This window comes from Periplaneta americana, chromosome 17 (assembly GCF_040183065.1).
Source record: "Periplaneta americana isolate PAMFEO1 chromosome 17, P.americana_PAMFEO1_priV1, whole genome shotgun sequence".
Taxonomy (NCBI): Eukaryota; Metazoa; Arthropoda; class Insecta; order Blattodea; family Blattidae; genus Periplaneta; species Periplaneta americana.
This window is the reverse complement of record NC_091133.1, coordinates 112,088,357-112,109,511: the sequence shown is the minus strand read 5'-3', so window position 1 is coordinate 112,109,511 and position 21,155 is coordinate 112,088,357. Positions and strand designations below refer to the sequence as shown.

At 36.3% G+C, this 21,155-nt stretch overlaps 1 protein-coding gene and 1 non-coding gene across 32 annotated transcripts in view; both read right to left on the bottom strand.

The window, feature by feature from the left end:
* Positions 1–21,155, bottom strand: part of LOC138692929 (RNA binding protein fox-1 homolog 2-like) — a 1,380,865-nt gene that overhangs the window by 812,000 nt on the left and 547,710 nt on the right. The gene's annotated exons all lie outside the window — the stretch shown is intronic.
* TRNAN-GUU (transfer RNA asparagine (anticodon GUU)) lies at positions 9,800–9,871 on the bottom strand. The gene has a single exon. It is a non-coding gene; the product is annotated as a tRNA-Asn (tRNA).

Genomic DNA, 21,155 nt, shown 5'->3' with positions numbered 1-21,155 from the left:
ATGATGATGATGATGATATCTGTTTAAAGATTAGCTCATTTAAAATTCGGCTATTGGTTCAATGAAGGTGGCAGGGTTCTACGAATGGACCATCATGTTCCCATGAATGGGCCAAAAGAAAAATGTAAGAAATCTCAAAATAATATCAACAAATGACAAATCATAACAATGAAGAAACATAGATTCGATTAACGGATGCTGAAGTTACTTTTAATCCAATTGTAATCGTATTTTGAAAATGAAAATCATGATACCCGGCTCCGGAACAATTTTTCCCTCGAAATTATTCAAATCAACTTTACAGGGAGTTATACCTGAAATCTTGATTTGCATAATACACATCACTGTTCGTTAACAGAAAACCACAATTTAAGTCACACGGAGTTAGTGTGCACTCGAAGTTGGTTGCTTGACGGTTGTCAGCTCACTTTGAGGTCTGTGGATATAGAGGGAAAAATTGGATCGGTGTCGGTTAGAGTTCCCGGGTAGCTCAGTGGTAGAGCGTTGGTACGTTAAACCAAAGGTCCCGGGTTCGATACCCGGCTCCGGAACAATTTTTCCCTCGAAATTATTCAAATCAACTTTACAGGGAGTTATACCTGAAATCTTGATTTGCATAATACACATCACTGTTCGTTAACAGAAAACCACAATTTAAGTCACACGGAGTTAGTGTGCACTCGAAGTTGGTTGCTTGACGGTTGTCAGCTCACTTTGAGGTCTGTGGATATAGAGGGAAAAATTGGATCGGTGTCGGTTAGAGTTCCCGGGTAGCTCAGTGGTAGAGCGTTGGTACGTTAAACCAAAGGTCCCGGGTTCGATACCCGGCTCCGGAACAATTTTTCCCTCGAAATTATTCAAATCAACTTTACAGGGAGTTATACCTGAAATCTTGATTTGCATAATACACGTCACTGTTCGTTAACAGAAAACCACAATTTAAGTCACACGGAGTTAGTGTGCACTCGAAGTTGGTTGCTTGACGGTTGTCAGCCCACTTTGAGGTCTGTGAATATAGAGGGAAAAATTGGATCGGTGTCGGTTAGAGTTCCCGGGTAGCTCAGTGGTAGAGCGTTGGTACGTTAAACCAAAGGTCCCGGGTTCGATACCCGGCTCCGGAACAATTTTTCCCTCGAAATTATTCAAATCAACTTTACAGGGAGTTATACCTGAAATCTTGATTTGCATGAAAAACATAGTCCTTATCATTTCAATGTTTTCAAGTTTTAGGCTATTTCAAATTAGATAATACAGTAGTTAAAAATGTTAGCACACAACCTTAAATTACATGATAGCAACATAATGATGTGATTGTACATATGAAATTATTTTCTGGAGTCTGAGATTATTCTTATACTGTTGATAAAACAGTCTTCCTTTTCAAGAGACACATGCCACCCAAAGTATTTCTTTTGACTACGCCTAACATTCGCACAAGCTTCATATACCCATTTCCTGCAAGATATGCACTGAATCATACTTTCTTCGATGGTTTCTTCATAGATGAAACAAAACCAGTAGTCTTGATTTCGATTGCTTCCTGAAGGGAATTGGTTTCCATGAATGATTTATTTTAAAATGTAGTCCATTCTTGGGAACTCTAGCTGGTCCATCCATAGCGACTTCGCCATTTTCTAATCATACTTCAAGAGCGCTGAAGAGGTTATATAATAGTACATTATGCAACGAGCCTATAATAGTAGTAATTAAGACGCGAGTATGTTTATGAAACGAGCGCAAGCGAGTTTCATAATTTTCATACGAGCGTCTTAATTACCATTATAGGCAAGTTTCATACGACTTTTTATGCTCGACCATATTTCTAACATGAAATTATTCATAAGTATTCATATTATTCTTATCTGACTGGGGAGCTCAACTGACCTTGTGCAATATCTCGTAAATTGTGAGATGTGCGCAGACGCGAAAGTATTGATTTTTTCCGAGAAACAAATGTCATTGACCTTGACATAATCTACAAAGTAAAATAAACATTAATCTTGATATAACCTTGAAATTGATTTAGACATTGAAAAACGAGATGACAAATTTAATTTATTTGAATATTATTTACAATTAACGCTAATTATTATAGTAAGAGAACATAACCTTCTGCGACACTATTGGATTTGCAGCCTCCGTGACGTTTCGCTAGTTGTCTTTCGATTGCATATCCGAGAATAATCGATACTTGCGCTTTCATATTGCTACAATGGTGTTTTCTGATTGGTGGAACGCCTGAACTTTAATGAATAGGTGTACTTTAATGAGGTCCATTAAAGGGCTGCTACCAGGTGTATAATTACTACATTACGGCATGGTCGAGCATAAAATTTATGAATATACAACTAAAAGGAAGCAGACAGAACACTGCTTCCAGCTATATATGTCATTTCATAACTTAATGTCATTAAGCCAATGTTCTCTATACTTAAATTTATTTTAAAATTATAGCAAAAATCACAAAAACGTATCTGAACTTCTTGTTCAGCCCACGTGCTTGCTGCCGCCACCAAAGACAACTCAAGAGTGACATACACGAGGGGGAAGCCTTGAGGTGACGTTTCACGCATACGCAGTCAATATGACCAAGAATACGGCAGTGGTCCATTGAAAGCAACGGTTCATCGATAGCTACTCTCCCCTAAAACGTACACCGTGCCCAGAAAAAACATTCGTGATTATAAACTGCTATAATTTTGTAACTGCGTATTACGATATTCATACCAGTGTCATTAGAAAGAACGGTTCAAAGAATTTCAGGGGATGTGTAATTGTAATTGTTGGCGGAAAACAATAGACGGCACCATAAGAAAAAAAGGCGCTGTTTCTGCTCTTTCGCTTGTCATTGTGGCAGTATTAGAAGCAAAATAATTTTTGCGAAACTTCCTGAAAAAGACTTCAGTGATATGCAGGCTTCGAGACTTTGGACCCGATACAATAAGTTTACTGTGCATGCACTATAGGTTGTTGACTCGCTGCAGGTAGATAGAGATGTGTTGCTATTTAGAGTAGAGTACGGTAGTATGGGGAAACACACATATGTACATTCTGAAAGTAAATATACATTACACAATGATAATGTCAAAAGAATGTGGAAAGCATTTATTCTCCTGTCTTTTATAAGCATTTGTGTTTAATTATACACAGTGTTAATGGTGGAAATAAGCATGTAGCAATTTTAATTTTTTCATTTATCCTATTGGTCGTCTTTAGCAAGTGCAGTTATGTACACTACCGAATAACAATGTACTACAAGATACATTGTCAGTATCTCAAATGTAAATCTTTTTCGATTATCTGCTAAACAAAGTTTGTACTGTAGAAAGCTGCGCTCTACGTCGCATGACGTGATAGGAGCAAAACGAAAAAACCTAACATCATTGCAGTCTCTGAGAGACAGTCCTTCGTTCTCGGGTGACTCTATGTCCACTAATTTGCTGTTTATGTTACACAATGTTCCATATCCGTTATTTTGACTTAAAATTGATTTCCACTTCTGTTTTACTCGTTCAGTAACCGGTGTACTTGATGTCTCATTAAATCTCTGCATCATTTTCTAAATTAATTTGAGGACTTCCGGCATCTCTTGCTCTGACTTTTCTAACCGTGTAATACTTTCAGACACAGTTTGTATGAAAACCAAATTATTCGCCAGAACCTTCAAATCCAGAGCGATTTCCTTTGCGTATTTGTTGGCATTCATTCTGCAGTACCCCCACCCACTGTACGCTTTACCACTATACTCAGTACACTGTTATGCAGATTTCCCACTGAACTGCTCTATTGGGTCCGAAGTCTCGAAGCCTGGTGATATGTAAATTATGAACAAAATATAACCCAGCAACAGAATATCCATAACGAAATTGTAACCAAATTCAAAGCAGGCCTTGTAAACATCAGGCTTCTATAAACAGGTATACTATATTACAAATCAAAGGAGAATAGGAAACACAGATAAGGCCATGAGTATAAAAGTAACAACGTTAAACGCTATTTTCGTGCCATAACATACAACTTCAATACAAAGCCAAAGGCAAAGGACGAAGAGGTTGAGTAAAATTATGAAAAAAATAATAATAATAATGGACTTTTATACGTTGGACCTTTATGTAATCAAATGAGTGGACATTGAATAAATTGGACTTCTTTCCACTGGACACTTAACTGAGTGGACATTAATATAGTGTGAACATTTTTATAAATAGACATTTCCGTATATGAACATTTTGCATTGGATATTTTAACCTCCGAGTCCACATCTGTGGAGTAACGGTCAGCGCGTCTGGCCGCGAAACCAGGTGGCCCGGGTTCGAATCCCGGTCGGGGCAAGTTATCTGGTTGAGGTTTTCTCCGGGGTTTTCCCTCAACCCAACACGAGCAAATGCTGGGTAACTTTCGGTGCTGGACCCCGGACCCATTTCACCGGCGTTATCACCTTCATATCATTCAGACGCTAAATAACCTAGATGTTGATATAGCATCGTAAAATAACCCAATGTCCACATCTGTGGAGTAACGGTCAGCGCGTCTGGCCGCGAAACCAGGTGGCCCGGATTCGAATCCCGGTCGGGGCAAGTTACCTGGTTGAGGTTTTTTCCGGGGTTTTCCCTCAACCCAATACGAGCAAATGCTGGGTAACTATAGGTGCTGGACCCCGAACTCATTTCACCGGCGTTATCACCTTCATATCATTCAGACGCTAAATAACCTAGATGTTGATACAGCGTCGTAAAATAACCCAATGTCCACATCTGTGGAGTAACGGTCAGCGCGTCTGGCCGCGAAACCAGGTGGCCCGGATTCGAATCCCGGTCGGGGCAAGTTACCTGGTTGAGGTTTTTTCCGGGGTTTTCCCTCAACCCAATACGAGCAAATGCTGGGTAACTTTCGGTGTTGGACCCCGGACTCATTTCACCGGCGTTATCACCTTCATATTATTCAGACGCTAAATAACCTAGATGTTGATACAGCGTTGTAAAATAACCCCCCCCAAAAATAACCCAATAAAAAAAAATAATCTCCAACTGCTGTAGCTATGGTGGGTCCTATTTTAAATTGAACGCCCTGTACTTTTCTATAATTCGTATAACAGCAAAGTAAAAGCGACTATGTTCATTAATAGCCGTAACGCTGATTTTCCATGTCATTAGCTCCCTCCAGTAACATTAATCACACCTTCTGAATTTATTATAAGCGCTAGAATAGACAAGACGGCGCATAATGACGCAGAAGTCCGACTAGACGTAGGATTTTCCGCGATCGAATCTCAGCGGGTTGTCAAGGAAGTTTTACAACAGTCATATACAGTAATCCGCGCTCTCCAGAAGCCTTGCATGACGAGTTCTGAAGGACAATGTAGATACCGGCGGCAAGGAAACTTTTCCACTTCCTAATGAATCTCATTAAAAGGGAAATTAATTTCGGTATGTAAGAGTGGATACAAGAAAGCTGAACAAACCTGTAACTCACAGAAATAAAATTTGCATGAAATAAGAATAGAATATAGAAGCAAGAAAGGGAAACAACAAGTGTTTTGTAAGGGTTGGGGAGAAACGCAAGAATGGAAGTAAATCTCTAGCCTAATTAAGATAGATGGAGAAAGAAAACGCAATACACATTTCGAAGAAAAGAAAGAATAAATGGTCATTGAAACGTGGATAAGCTGTGAAGTAATACAACTCTGAAGAAAAAGGAAATGCACTACAGTTGTTCGCTTAAAAAAAAAAAAAAAATGAAAGTTAGATTTTTAAACTCAACTGTTTAACGGTATAAAGTCCCATAAGAATCTTTTGTTTGAATTCATATGAATGTAGTAGCAGAAGATGAAGCAACAAAATGGAAATGTTATCGCTTACGGAGTTTTCAGGTAAATGACTAAAAAAAAAAAAAAAAAAATACATCATTTTAAACAACAGATCCTACTGAAAGCAACGAAAAGCACCAGAGGCAGATAATGATTATGTAGGTTATAACAACACAATTTTAAAAAGTGACATAGGATTTGAGGAACTGTCTGATTGCGTGTAATGTCCATACAGGAATTAGAGTAATGGAATTAGGGAAAATAAATAAAATTTACTGTAAGATTTAAGTGTCTAGTGAATGAAATCAAATATGCTATGAATAACAGTCAATCCTATAATAATAATAATAATAATAATAATAATAATAATAATAATAATAATAATAATAATAATAACAATAACAATAACAACAATAATAATAATAACGATAACATAATAATGATAATAATGATAATGATAATAACAATAATTATAACAATAATAATAATAACTTATTATTCATTTATTTTATTTATTGATATTTATGTGCTGGACAACAGCCATTGGCCAATAAAAGTCCAGCACAGTGATACAATTAATGCATTAAAATTAAACAACTATGGTATAAATTAAATACTTGAGTTAACAACAAAATGAAGAACATAGACTACAATGATTAATTACAAGAAGTAGTAGTATAAAATTTTAGGGAAAGGAGTTGATTCTTACAAAAGTATTACCAATTTGTGTGCAAGGATTATGCAAATAATATTAGCAAAGATATTGTCAAATTCTAATTTCGAAGAAAAGAAAGAATAAATACACTGAATGGATCGAAATCGCCTAAATAATAATAATAATAATAATAATAATAATAATAATAATAATAATAGTAATAATACTAATAATAATAGTAATAATAATAGTAGTAGTAATAAGAGTAATAATAATAATGATGATAATAATAATAATAATAACAACAACAACAGACAACAGGAAATGAAGCTGTGCTAGAAAGAGTGCGTGAAAAAAGAATAATCCTGAAATCGATCAGAAAGAGATAATAGTATACAAATTGGCCCGGTAACTGGCTAAGAAGAAACTTTTTTGTGTGAAATATGTAGGACTTCTGCATACTTCAGAAATTTATTCCCCATTGAAAATCTCTTTACAATGTGTATACAGAGTGATTCAAAAGTCCGGCAACATTAGACAAGCTTAATTATTAATGGAGATAGCGAGAGACAAATTGAAAACGGTGAAAGTTGTTGGAAATATGTAGTTTTCAATCTAATGTGCTTGAATTTTCAACGTAGAATACACCGTTAGTACGACACACTCGCCAGTCGCAATGCTGCTAAATTAGTGGCTTATCCGATAGTTGTACTGGATTTTTGATACATTAACGGAGAAAAACAGTTGACATGCAGAGTTTAGCGGTTAAACTTCTCACAGTGCGAAGAAACGTTTCTTTAAATTATTAGCATAAGAGTTCTGGCGAATTTCATTCTTGCCTGGCGGTTTTTCCTGAACTTGTATTGGCAACACTACATTTTCTAATTTACCCGACACACTACGTATCTAAAATCGTAGTACGAAATAGGTGAACAACCCAAGCAAGATCAGAACCCATCTCCTAAAAGTGTCAGACAGAACACGAGCACTGATCGTTACTCCTAGACCATACAGCGGCCAAAGTCATACAGTGAAACCTGTCTAAAGCGGCCATCTGAAGTTACCTTGTAAAATGGCCGTTTTATCAGGTGGCCGCTTGATTAAGGTTGCGGTTTTTATGAATCAGCATGAAAATACTGAATTTCATTCACTTTTTAGTATTGTTCGCACACAACAATCGTGCATATTAATGTCAGCCTCTTCCATTCTTGCAACTAGCCTTTTCAAAACTCGCTTACGGTACCTCAGTTTAAATTAATGGATAATACCTTGATCAAGGGGCTGGACGTGTGATGTCCGCTCTAACCACCCATTACTAGCAAAAAATTGCTTACATTGAGTTCTTTGGTAATTTCAAGAGCTTTCTCTTGAATTATATACCCACTTACTGGCAATTTCTTCGCCCTCGCACACTTGAACCATTCGTAAACGAAATAATTCACATTACTAAACACAGATTGTCTCTTCCTTTTTTGGCCACCACGCATATTTTTCTCTCATTCTTTTAATATTTCATCTTTATTCTTAAATATACCGTTTATTTGTGTCCTTCCACATTTGAATATTTCTGCAATTTTTCTCGCACATGTTCCCTTCTCACTTTCTTCAATCATTTTTCGTCTCACCTCTAAACTTAACACCACTCTAGATTTATTGTTAGATATGATTTCTCTCTCAAACTAACTTCACAATTCCTCTGAATCAACTGATTGAAAAGAAGAAAAATTCGTAAAAGCTGGCCCAAATAGAGAAGGATAGAAAGTGGAGAGAAAAATAAAAAAAATTGAATGGTTAACTACTGACCTAAAACATACTGTGACATTTTCGATAGAAAAATGTCCGTGTTTCAAACCTTTAAAAACGAGTAAGAATTTAAAGCTGTGCAGGGTCGGAGTGGAAAGTGACAAAAGAGTCATAAAACAGTAACCAACTAACCCCAAGATATGGAGGGTGTACTGTTGTACACTTAGCTATTGTCCTCGTGACATTGCTTTCTGTCCTCTAACCATTGAAAAAATAGGTCAGACAGTACCCGTGAAAAGATTTTTTGTTGGACAGTGACTGTTATATTCAGGTTCCAATCCAAATAGACTCCGGCCGCTGGCCGGCGCAAGAGGTGGCCGCTAAATAAAGAGAGAATTTGTATTGATCTTATGGAAAATCCAATTGGTTCCAGAAAAAATTGGCCTTCTGGTCAGGTAGCCGTTTAAATGAAGTGACTGCAAAGGCAGGTTTCACTGTATTTTGAACCAGATTCCCTAGCAAGGAAAGTCAAATCACTATCTAGCAACTGAGTGCCTTTGCTAGTAATACCGAATTTAAAATGGTGATTTACATGCTGTTTAGGATCCAATTGGTCATGAGTTCGACTACAATTACAGGTGTTCCTGCCGCTCTTATCTCTGGCTTTGTTTGCGAACGTCCCCGATACAGGGATCAAATGCAAGGTAACACTACACCGCATTGCATTACACAGTGTCGATCAGTTAATGCCACTCCGTGCCCCGCGTAGCAGTCGATATCTGTCCCTTCCGGGCAAATGACAATAACTAAAGATACACCATAATCGGCAGTGCCTGCCCGCTCACAGCGTATTTCTATGCCCGGCATCGATTATGCAGGGCATCGAATTTCCGAGCTCCCGTAAAAGCATTCTGTAATATGACAACAAAATGAAAGCATCTCTTTTTACTGCCTCATTACACGAAGAACATAAAAAGGTATTGCAACAAAACAAAAAGCCATTTCGCGATATTTTATGGGGTCATGCATTTACATCCATCCGAGCTTGTCTGACTCTCCAAAATGGAATTTCTTTATTCTTTTATTAATTCTTTCTTTCTTCATCCATTGATTCTGTTCTTCTCCGAATAGTTATTGTGTGAATCTGCACACTTGTAGGTGCGTTATTAATAATAATAATAATAATAATAATAATAATAATAATAATAATAATAATAAAACGATTACTGATCAGATTTTTTGTATTCGACAGATATGGGAGTATAAGGATACAGTACATTAGTTGAATAATTTCGAGGGAAAAATTGTTCCGGAGCCGGGTATCGAACCCGGGACCTTTGGTTTAACGTACCAACGCTCTACCACTGAGCTACTCGGGAACTCTAAACGACACCGATCCAATTTTTCCCTCTATATCCACAGACCTCAAAGTGGGCTGACAACCGTCAAGCAACCAACTTCGAGTGCACACTAACTCCGTGTGACTTAAATTGTGGTTTTCTGTTAACGAACAGTGACGTGTATTATGCAAATCAAGATTTCAGCAGGTATAACTCCCTGTAAAGTTGATTTGAATAATTTCGAGGGAAAAATTGTTCCGGAGCCGGGTATCGAACCCGGGACCTTTGGTTTAACGGACCAACGCTCTACCACTGAGCTACTCGGGAACTCTAACCTACACCGATCCAATTTTTCCCTCTATATCCACAGACCTCAAAGTGGGCTGACAACCGTCAAGCAACCAACTTCGAGTGCACACTAACTCCGTGTGACTTAAATTGTGGTTTTCTGTTAACGAACAGTGACGTGTATTATGCAAACAAGATTTCAGGTATAACTCCTTGTAAAGTTGATTTGAATAATTTCGAGGGAAAAATTGTTCCGGAGCCGGGTATCGAACCCGCACTCGGTTAGAGTTCCCGAGTAGCTCAGTGGTAGAGCGTTGGTACGTTAAACCAAAGGTCCCGGGTTCGATACCCGGCTCCGGAACAATTTTTCCCTCGAAATTATTCAAATCAACTTTACAGGGAGTTATACCTGAAATCTTGATTTGCGCGGTACATTAGTTATTCATAGATTTAAAAAAGGCATATGACTCGGTTAAAAGAGAAGTTTTATATGATATTCTTATTGAGTTTAGTATTCTCGAGAAACGAGTTCGATTAATTAAAATGTGTCTCAGTGAAACTTACAGCAGAGTCCGTATAGGTCAGTTTCTATCTGATGCGTTTCCAATTCACTGCGGCCTAAGCAAGGAGATGCACTATCACCTTTACTTTTTAACTTTGCTCTAGAATATGCCATTAGGAAAGTCCAGGATAACAGAGACGGTTTGGAATTGAACGGGTTACAACAGCTGCTTGTCTATGCGGATGACGTGAATATGTAAGGAGAAAATCCACAAACGATTAGGGGAAACGCGGAAATTTTACTTGAAGCGAATAAAGCGATAGGTTTGGAAGTAAATCCCGAAAAGACAAAGTATATGATTATGTCTCGTGACCACAATATAGTACGAAATGGAAATATAGATATTGGAAATTTATCCTTTGAAGTGGTGGAAAAATTCAAATATCTTGGAACAACAGTAACAAATGAAGAGTCCACTGCAAGAATGATGGATGTCACTTTCTTGTCGAAAATGAACCAAGACAGTCAATGCATAGCTTAAGACATATAGAATGTACATACAGAGTTATATGGCATTAACACTGATAGTCATTGTCCAGTAATGATCGGAAAATCACAGTTAAGCTTTGAGCGCTAAGCATTTCAAACTTTCAATTGCTTCTCCTGCAAAATGTATTCCAAAGACATCCATCATTCCTGCAGTGGACTCTTCAAATATAAATGACATTCGGGGGTAAATTAAACTCAGAATAAATATTGGAAATGCCTGTTATTATTCGGTTGAGAAGCTTTTGTCATCCAGCCAGCTTTCAAGAAAGCTGAAAGTTAGAATTTATAAAACAGTTATATTACCGGTTGTTCTGTATGATTTTGAAACTTGGACTCTCACTTTGAGAAAGAAACAGAGGTTAAAGGTATTTGAGAATAAGGTGCTTTTGAAAATATTTGAGGCTAAGAGGGATGAAGTACAGGAGAATGGAGAAAGTTACACAACGCAGAACTGCACGCATTGTATTGTTCACCTGACATAATTAGGAACATTAAATCCAGACGTTTGAGATGGGCAGAGCATATAGCACGTATGGGCGAATCCAAAAATGCATATAGTGTGTTAGTTGGGAGGCCGGAGAGAAAAAGACCTTTGGAGAGGCCGAGACATAGATGGGAGGATAATAATATAGCAATGAATTTGAGGGAGGTAGGATATGATTGTAGAGACTGGATTATTCTTGTTCAGGATAGGGACCGATGGCGGACTTATGTGAGGGCGGCAATGAACCTTCGGGGTCCTTAAAAGCCATGAGTATTATTATTATTATTATTATTATTATTATTATTATTATTATTATTATTATTATTATTATTATTATTAGCGAAAAAAATCTTATTGAAATATGATGTAATATTACCAATGATAAGTAATCAGCATGACCCACATTTTTCGTGGAGTGAATATAATAATTTTATATACATCGAGAACAGTTTTTTTTTCAGTCAGGTGACAAAGAGACCAACTTCTTTATCCGTTCGAAATATAGAAAATGCAATGTGGGTGGACTAATTTGAGAGTTATCTTAATGCAGGATGGATACACTTCCACAAAGTAGATGACAAGCGCCAACTTTCAGTTTACATTCTTTGGCTTTAAGCTAATACAGATTCTGAAGTGACGCTGTAGCCGAGACGTGGGCTCCAAAGACGCCCAACTAAACTCCAGACGATGTAAAAGTTCATTCCAACTAATTACTATAAAAGGCGACATTTGTCTTCGTTAAAAGTTCCGCAAGACTAAACAACTAACGCGATACTTTTTGTCTATTCCCTTCACTGACGACAATCAATGCCGAAGGGAATTTCAGAGCCAGTGTTGCCGGGTTTTGTAGATGGAGTTCTCTTAAACTGCCCAATAACCGTCTTAATTTTTCATTCAACTTTACAGATAGACACATTAAGGAACACGAATTAATTATCTAAAATGTAATTTTACTAAAACATGTTCAATTTTTTATTTTTTGTCGAAGTAATCTTTTAACTATTTGCACACTGTGAGATCACATTTATAGTTTTCGGCCCAAGGGCAGGTCTCTCACTTCAAACTCAGCATTCTCCAATCCTTTCTATTTCCCTTCTTCGTCTTAGTCTCCGCATATGATCCATATATCTCAGTGCTGTCAATAATCTGACATCTTCTGTCCCGAACTTTTCTCCCGTTCACCGTTCCTTCCATTGTATCCTTCAGTAGGCAGTTTCTTCTCAGCCAGTAACCCAGTCAGTTTCTTTTTCTCTTCCTTACCAGCTTCACCATTATTCTTTCTTCACTTAACTCTTTCTATCACAGCTTCATTTCTTATACTGTCTATCCATTTCACATGCTCCATTCTTCTCCACATCCACATTTCAAATGTTTCCAGTCGTTTCTCTTCTCTTCGTCCTAATGTCCAGGTTTCTGCCCTATACAATGTCACACTCCGCACAAAACACTTCATTAGTCTCTTCCTTAGTTATTTTTTGTGTATTAAAAGCTTCCTTGGCTATTGCTATCCTCCTTTTGACTTCCTGGCAGTAGCTCATGTTACTACTAATAGTATAGCATTTGAAGCTGTCCATTTGTTCTACTGTCTTATTTCAAATTCGCACGTTTATCTTCTTTATTTTTCTTCCAATAACCATAGTCTTGGTCTTTTTGCATTTATCTTCATTCCATAATGCTCACAGTTGTAATTTAGTTCCAGTACCGCTAGCATATCTCTCAGTATCACCTCTTTCGCTAATAACGCCATATGATCAGCATATCTTACGTAATTCATTCTTCTTCCTCCTACTATCACTCCTCTCAAGTTCTGAAAACAGTTCTTGACTAAATCGTAGTAGACGTTCAACAGGGTAGATGATAAAGGTAATTCTCGTCGTACTCCTAATTTAATAATTTATTTTTATTTATTTACTTATATCAATCACCATCTCTATTCATATTTATAATATTCAATGTATATTATTTATTTTCAATAAATTTTTATCGTTTTGACAGCTACCACATTTTGTCGCAGAATATTTTTTTAAATTTAATTTTGTATTTTTTAAATATTAATTTACATTTTCTTTTTTGGTCATTTGAATTGATTATAATAATAATAATAATAATAATAATAATAATAATAATAATAATGATTTATTTTAGCTGGCAGAGTTAAGGCCGTAAGGCCTTCTCTTCCACTCAACCAGCAAAAAGTGTATATACATATGCATGAACTTGCAAAGAAATCAACAATTTGATTTAGATGAAAGTTACATGTATACAAGAGTTATTTACGAATTAAACAACAAAATACTATGAACTATTAATTAAACACTGAAATAAACTGGTAGCAGAATTAAACTAAAATACATAGAATGTTAATATATTTCAAATGATGCCGATATTTTAAATCCAACATTTGGACGGCTATCATTTCGATGATATTCTCTCTGCTATACAACAGCCAGTGGCCAATTACAGTTCAGCACAAAGATAATCTAACAAAAACATTAGCAATGATATAAATTACAATAAAAGTACAATGGAATAATTATTAAAATAATGACATTTAAATAAAACGTTAATTACAAATGAAAGAATGGAATCATATAAATCAGTAGTGTCAGAGTTGTAAGCTCCGAAACCGGTTGTGGAGCTGGAGACGTCCAGTCGGAGCGTGAACTTGCTTATGTCTGTGGAAGCACCGGAGCACGCAACGAGTTATAGTGGAGCGCTCCGCTCCGTTTAGGCTGTGTCTGACAACGCTGATATAAATGAAGAACGGAATCAATTAAATAGTATTACAAAGATGTAAAAGATGACGAGAATATTATAATACATATCTAAACAAAAGGCATCAATTAATAACTGACATAAAACTCAAAAAGTGTATATATATATATATATATATATATATATATATAATTTTAGTTGGTTATTTAACGACGCTGTATCAACTATTAGATTATTTAGCGTCGATGAGATTGGTAATAGCGCGATGATATTTGGCGAGATGAGACTGAGGATTCGCCATAGATTACCTTGCACTCACATCAAAAAGTATATACTACACATTAAATGGATCCAAGTTCAATTCATGCAAATTAGCATATTTTATACATCTGCAAACCGGAGAGAGAGATTTAGAATTTCTGTTATAAAAATTTTATGAAATCTTAAACCCTTAGAAGGAATACGAAGACTGATATTGCTTATGAATGATTCACAATCAATATCACCCTTAATGACTTTACAAAAAAAATAATCAAGATCTTGATGTCTGGTAAATAAACTACAGCAAAATAAACTACAGTAATAATAATAATAATAATAATAATAATAATAATAATAATAATAATAATAAATATAATTGATTAACTAGTGGACTTACTCGTGTTAATTATGTGAGATTTGTGCGGCTTACAGCTGCTTCAGTGCTTCATGTACCATCCTCAGAGCCTACTAGATCACGGCGTCATCTCGAACTTCTCTGCCTATTATGTGGGTGTCTTTGATTGTTGAAAGGTGTTGAAGAGTGGAGTCAAATAGTGTGTGTGTTCTGAAATTTTTATTTTATTTTATTGGGCTATTTTACGATGCTGTATCAACATCTAGGTTATTTAGCGTCTGGATGAAATGAAGGTGATAATGCCGGTGAAATGAGTCCGGGGTCCAGCACCGAAAGTTACCCAGCATTTGCTCGTATTGGGTTGAGGGAAAACCCCGGAAAAATCCTCAACCAGGTAACTTGCCCCGACCGGGATTCGAATCCGGGCCACCTGGTTTCGCGGCCAGACGCACTGACCGTTACTCCACAGGTGTGGACGTTCTGAAATTGATCTGTGTGTTGAGAATTTGATCGGGGTGTGTTTTAGTGTGTTTGTATATTTCATATTGTTCTAGTGTGTTGAGTTTTTGGTTCTTGGGTTGTATGTGTAGGATTTCCACGTCCGTATTTATGTTATTGTATGTATGTTTAGCATTGGTTATGTGATCGGCGTATGTAAATGTATTGTGTCCTCTGGTTATTGCTTTAATGTGTTCTTTGTAGCGTGTTTGGAATGATCTGCCTGTGTGTCCTATGTAGAACTTATCGCAACTATTACATGTGAGTTTGTATACACCTGTGTGGTCGTATTTATTTGTTTGTGTTTTTTGTGTGTTGATTAATTATATTCAAGTCTTAAAAGTAGTGTACGCAAGATTCAAAATGGAATAATAAATAGTGGATTAGACGGTCTGCCCAGCTCGCCTTCAATACAGCTTAAATCTAGTATTTTCATGTATTCAAAATCTCTTTCCAAGCTAGCTTCTTCGTCCCTCAAAACCTATAATTAGTCTCCCGTTTCAAACATCTAAATGTGGTACCCCCACCACACTGACGTGGGATGATGTCATATAGGTACTCCCTGACTATGTCACTTCATAAAACGTAGTTGCAATACTTACGGAAGGATCAGTTGCTGGTGCTTGCACGAAATCAATATAGCGTTACGAGGTGCTAGTCCTCTGATATAAAATTTCTTTCAGACAAGACAAAACCTTCCTAAAGACTGTACTATCATAAAATCGATGTAGCACTCAGCGTAGAGGCATCAAGAAAGCTAGTGGCAGCACCATTCAAACGGCAATCTTTACAAAAGATCTTTTACAAAGAATTTCTCTAGAACTCTAGAAGCCGGCCTTTGCTGTTTTTCCATTGGTTAAATTCCCTTCAAGATTCGTGCGGAATTTACACGTCCAACATAAGTGCTCAATGAAGTTTTATCGTTCGGGATTAAATTTCTTAAAATGACAACAATTATAATTTAGGCTATAATTTTCTGGAGACAAACTTTTCGTATTGTTTCGTATGTCTCCATTACAAGCAATAGAAAAAGAAAAGTCAGATCAAAATTGAGTACATGACAGTTTTATGTTTTTATTTTAAGCAGAGAATCAATATTTTTGTATTAAGAATGATTATAATTGAAACATACCAAATGGCAGACGAGGTCCTAGTACGCACGAAAACGGTGGAAAGATGCGTCTGTTAGGGGCAGGCAGATCGCCTGGAAATAAGCAAAAAGAGAAGAAAATTATATTCAACATACATCATTGTAGGAAGAATCGTTTGGTAGAAAGAATATCAATAAAATTCGTGCAACAGTTTAGGAGAAATTAAAATACATAGAAAAAGGACATGATGGATGAAAAAACATGCATATTCGAACAACGTTATATTACAACTCTTCCTCTTTACATTTCGCAGAGTAAGAAAGTAAGGAAGCACAAAATGGCTTATGATCAGAGATGGTAAGGAGAAGTATTTTTGTATAGGATGAAATCTGGAATACTTCTAGTAGAGTCGGAGTCGGGAAGTATTTCTGATAGAATCGAAGCCCAGAAGTATTTTTAGATAGAGTCGGAGTCGGGAAATATTTTTGAATAGATTCGGAGTCGAGAAGTATTTTTGGATTAATTCAAAGTCGGGAAGTTTTTTTTAATAGAGTCGGAGTTGGGAAGTATTTTTTGGATAGAGTCGGAGCCGGGAAGTACTTTTGGATAGAGTCTATGTTGGGAAGTTTTTGTGAATAAAGGCGAGGTCGGAAAGTAATTTTAGATAGAGTCAGAATCGAGAAGTATTTTTGAATAGATTCGGAGTCGGGAAGTATTTTTGGATTAATTCAAAGCCGGGAAGTTTTTTTTTAATAGAGTCGGAGTTGGGGAGTATTTTTAGAGTCGAAGTCGGGAAGTATTTTTGGATAGAGTCGGAGCCGGGAAGTACTTTTGGATAGAGTCTGTGTTGGGAAGTTTTTGTGAATAAAGGGTCGGAAAGTTTTTTTTAGGACAGAGTCGGAATCGGAAAGTATTTTTAGATATAGTCGGAGTCGAGAAGAATTTTTGAATAGATTCGGAGTCGGCAAGTATGTTTGGATTAATTCAAAGTCGAGAAGTTTTTTTTGGATGGAGTCGAAGCCGGGAAGTATTTTTGGATAGAGTCGGAGTCGGAAAGTATTTTTGGATAAAGTAGGAGCCGGGAAGTATTTTTGGATAGAGTTTGAGTTGGGAAGATTTTGTGGATGAAGTCGGGGTCGGAAAGTTTTTTTTTTTTAGGATAGAGTCGGAGTCGGGAAGTATTTTAGATAGAGTCGGAGTCGAGGAGTATTTTTTAATAGATTCGGAGTCGGAAAGTAGTTTTAGATAGAGTCGGAGTCGAGAAGTATTGTTTGAAAGATTCGGAGTCGGAAAGTATTTTTGGATTAAATCGAAGTCGGGAAGTATTTTTAGATAGATTCGGAGTCGAGGAGTATTTTTTAATAGATTCGGAGTCGGAAAGTATTTTTAGATAGAGTAGGAGTCGAGAAGTATTGTTTGAAAGATTCGGAGTCAGAAAGTATTTTTAGATAGAGTCGGAGTCGAGAAGTATGTTTGAAAGATTCGGAGTCGGAAAGTATTTTTAGATAGAGTCGGAGTCGAGAAGTATTGTTTGAAAGATTCGGAGTCGGAAAGTATTTTTGGATTAAATCGAAGTCGGGAAGTTTTTTTGGATAGAATCGGAATCGGTAAGTTTTTGTGAATAAAGTCGGAGCCGGTAAGTATTTTTTGGATAGAGTCGGAGTCGGTAAGTATTTTTGGATAAAATCGGAGCCGGAAAGTATTTTTGGATAGAGTCGCAGTCGGGTAGTGTTTGTGGAAAAGTCGGGGTCGGGAATTTCTTTTTGGATAGAGCCCGAATTGGGAAGTATTTTTAGACAGAATTAGAGTCGAGAAGTATTTTTAGATACATTCGGAGTAGGCAAGTATTTTTAGATATAGTCGGAGTTGGGAATTATTTTTGGATAGAGTCGGAATTGGAAAGTGCTTTTGGATAATTCGGAGACGGGCAAAATGTTTTGATAGAATAGAAGCGATAAGCATTTTTGGCAGAGTCAGAATCGAAAAGAATTTTTAGACGAACTCGAAGACGATAAAAATGCACAGACCAACTTGGTTTCAGCAAGACGGTGCAACAGTACATACTGCAGCCATTTCTATGACGGAAATGCGAAATTTCTTTGGTAATCATGTTACAGCAAGAAATGGAAACATTCCCTGGCCTGCACGATCCCCCGACTTAAGTGCATGTGATTTCTTTTTATGGGGGAAACATTAAAAACAACTAAAGACAGCAATTCTTGAAGAAATGTAAAAAATCACAGTGGAAATGTTGCAAAGTGTAATGAGGAACTTAAAATGGCGATTACAACTATGTACACACGTTGGTGGAGGGCATTTGAAGGATGTAATTTTTTAGAGATAGATGGATTTATTCCGCAATATTATACATTGGCCTACAGATGCACTACAGTCACTACACTATCAGAATTTGCTCTTAAATTCAATGCAGGGGTCTTTTGACCGTACATGCTTTACAAAACAATCCTACTTTGTAGGTTTCGCCTTCCTCATCTATGGTTAAATCCAACCACTCTCCATAAAACATAGAAATTAATATAAAAATGGTACAAACAAAATATATATCATATATTCTAACCTAACAAACAAACAGGCATAAAAGTGTATAATTCAATAGTTAGCAATATCGCTTCGACAGTTCGTATCATAAATTTCAACAGCTAATGAAGCTGTCTCACTTTCAAGAGAAACAATCCAGTCTTTTGTTTGTATCCTCTATTCCCCATGTTTTCAAGACATGCAAGCGAACCCCTATTCCGACTTAGCATCGAGGGTAGTAGATATTTTCTCCGGAGATGTTATGTTTTTCCACAACAGGCTAAAATGTGTTCCTATGTCTCCTTTCCCACACTTAATGGACAGATGCGATCTTATTCTTAGGTGATAGGCCTAATTTTATTAGGGTATCATTTTCAAGAATTAGGGTTACATCTATATACTATATTCTATAATTTCATATAATAAAAGTTAATTTATTATAATATCTAAAGTTTCATTTCACTATTTAAAACTCTCCGGTTTCTTTGGCCCATCCTGTAGGAGCAGAAGTTAACATTTCCAATATTCTGATATTATTCATATATCCACGCATATTAATCCAAAACCCATCACTCGCAAGCACGCATTTCACCTGTCTAGTTATGTTAGTCGATCAACAGATGCCCATGACTAGTCCAGTCTGTTCTCGAAACACTCATTTCAGAATTTCATATTTACTATTGCCACGGCCGTAAGCCAATCACATGGATGACGCAATCTCTATGGCGCCGGGTACTCGATGAGCCAAATCTGTCCGCGCAAATTAATAGTTTCGAATTCAACCCTCGCCCCGAGTGAGGCAGGAGATTGCAAATAGTAGCTACGCTGTAGCTAATTATGAAGATCATTAATTATAAACTTTGCTATCAGCGAACAAAAGCGACCATGCAAACTTTCTCGAGTCTAGCATAAATTGGCGCAATCGCAGACTGAATTCAAATTTAATTAGCATTGCCGCCATTTTCTACATTACTACGAAACTCCCTGTAGCGGCATCCGTTTTGTGAAAAACATTAATAGCCTTTAATTCACCTGTACAACGTAATCACAATTACGTCATAATTATCGAAATATCGATTGATGCTTTTATGTAGACTATTGCAGTATATATAGTAGCCTAGTTATTCGATACGGTTGAGTATAATTCATGCTAATACAGGGATGATATTTTTGAGATTCCATTGTCAGATTTTGTACACTGAGATTATTGTTATTATTATTATTATTGTTATTATTATTATTATTATTATTATTATTATTATTATTCATGCTAATATATCCAAGCGATGATTTAAGATTACACTGTCAGATTTTGTGTACTAAGATTATTATGCTTATGATGATTTATTATTATTATTATTATTATTATTATTATTATTATTATTATTATTATTATTATATTTTGATTGATTATTTAACGACGCTGTATCAAATACTCGGTCATTTAGCGTCGATGCGATTGGTGATAGCGAGATGATATTTGGCGAGATGAGACCGAGTATTCGCAATAGATTAACTGACATTTGCCTCAAAGTTGGGGAAAACCTCGGAAAAAACTCAACCAGGTAATCAGCCCAAGCGGGAATCGAACTCGCTCCCTAGCGCAACTCCGGATAGGCAGACAAGCGCCTTAGCCGACTAAGCTACCCCGGTGGCCATTATTATTATTATTATTATTATTATTATTATTATTATTATGTTATAATTAACGTTAATACAAACACATGATTTTTTAAGATTTCATTGTCAGATTTCTTCTTCTTCTTCTTCTTCTTCTTCTTATTATTATTATTATTATTATTATTATTATTATTATTATTATTATTATTATTATTATTATATAATTCATGCTAATACAGGGATGCCATTTTTGAAATTCCATTGTCAGATTTTGTACTCAGATGATGATGATAATATTATTATTATTATTATTATTATTATTATTATTATTATTATTATTATTATTATTACATCTTTCTCTGTCTATCAGCAATTTAACACAAACTCGCTGAGTTGTATCGGAATAAGCATTCTCTTACATTCCAAGACACATAACAAACAACCCCTTTCTTTTTACCATTTGTAAGTTAGCAGTGAATGACACAAAAACCACAATAGGTGCTGATCATTTACTGCAGCGGTGGCGAAAATGTAGCCTAATCGTGCGCCGAGCCACTGTGTAACCTGCAACGTGCATAGCACCTATGGAGGGAGGCGGACACCCGAAGGGGAAGTGAAGCAACTGTCTGACTTATTAACGGATTTTCATTTTCCTTACGTCAAACACTTAAATATAATTTTATACACTATAAGGCTACAAACTAATGTTT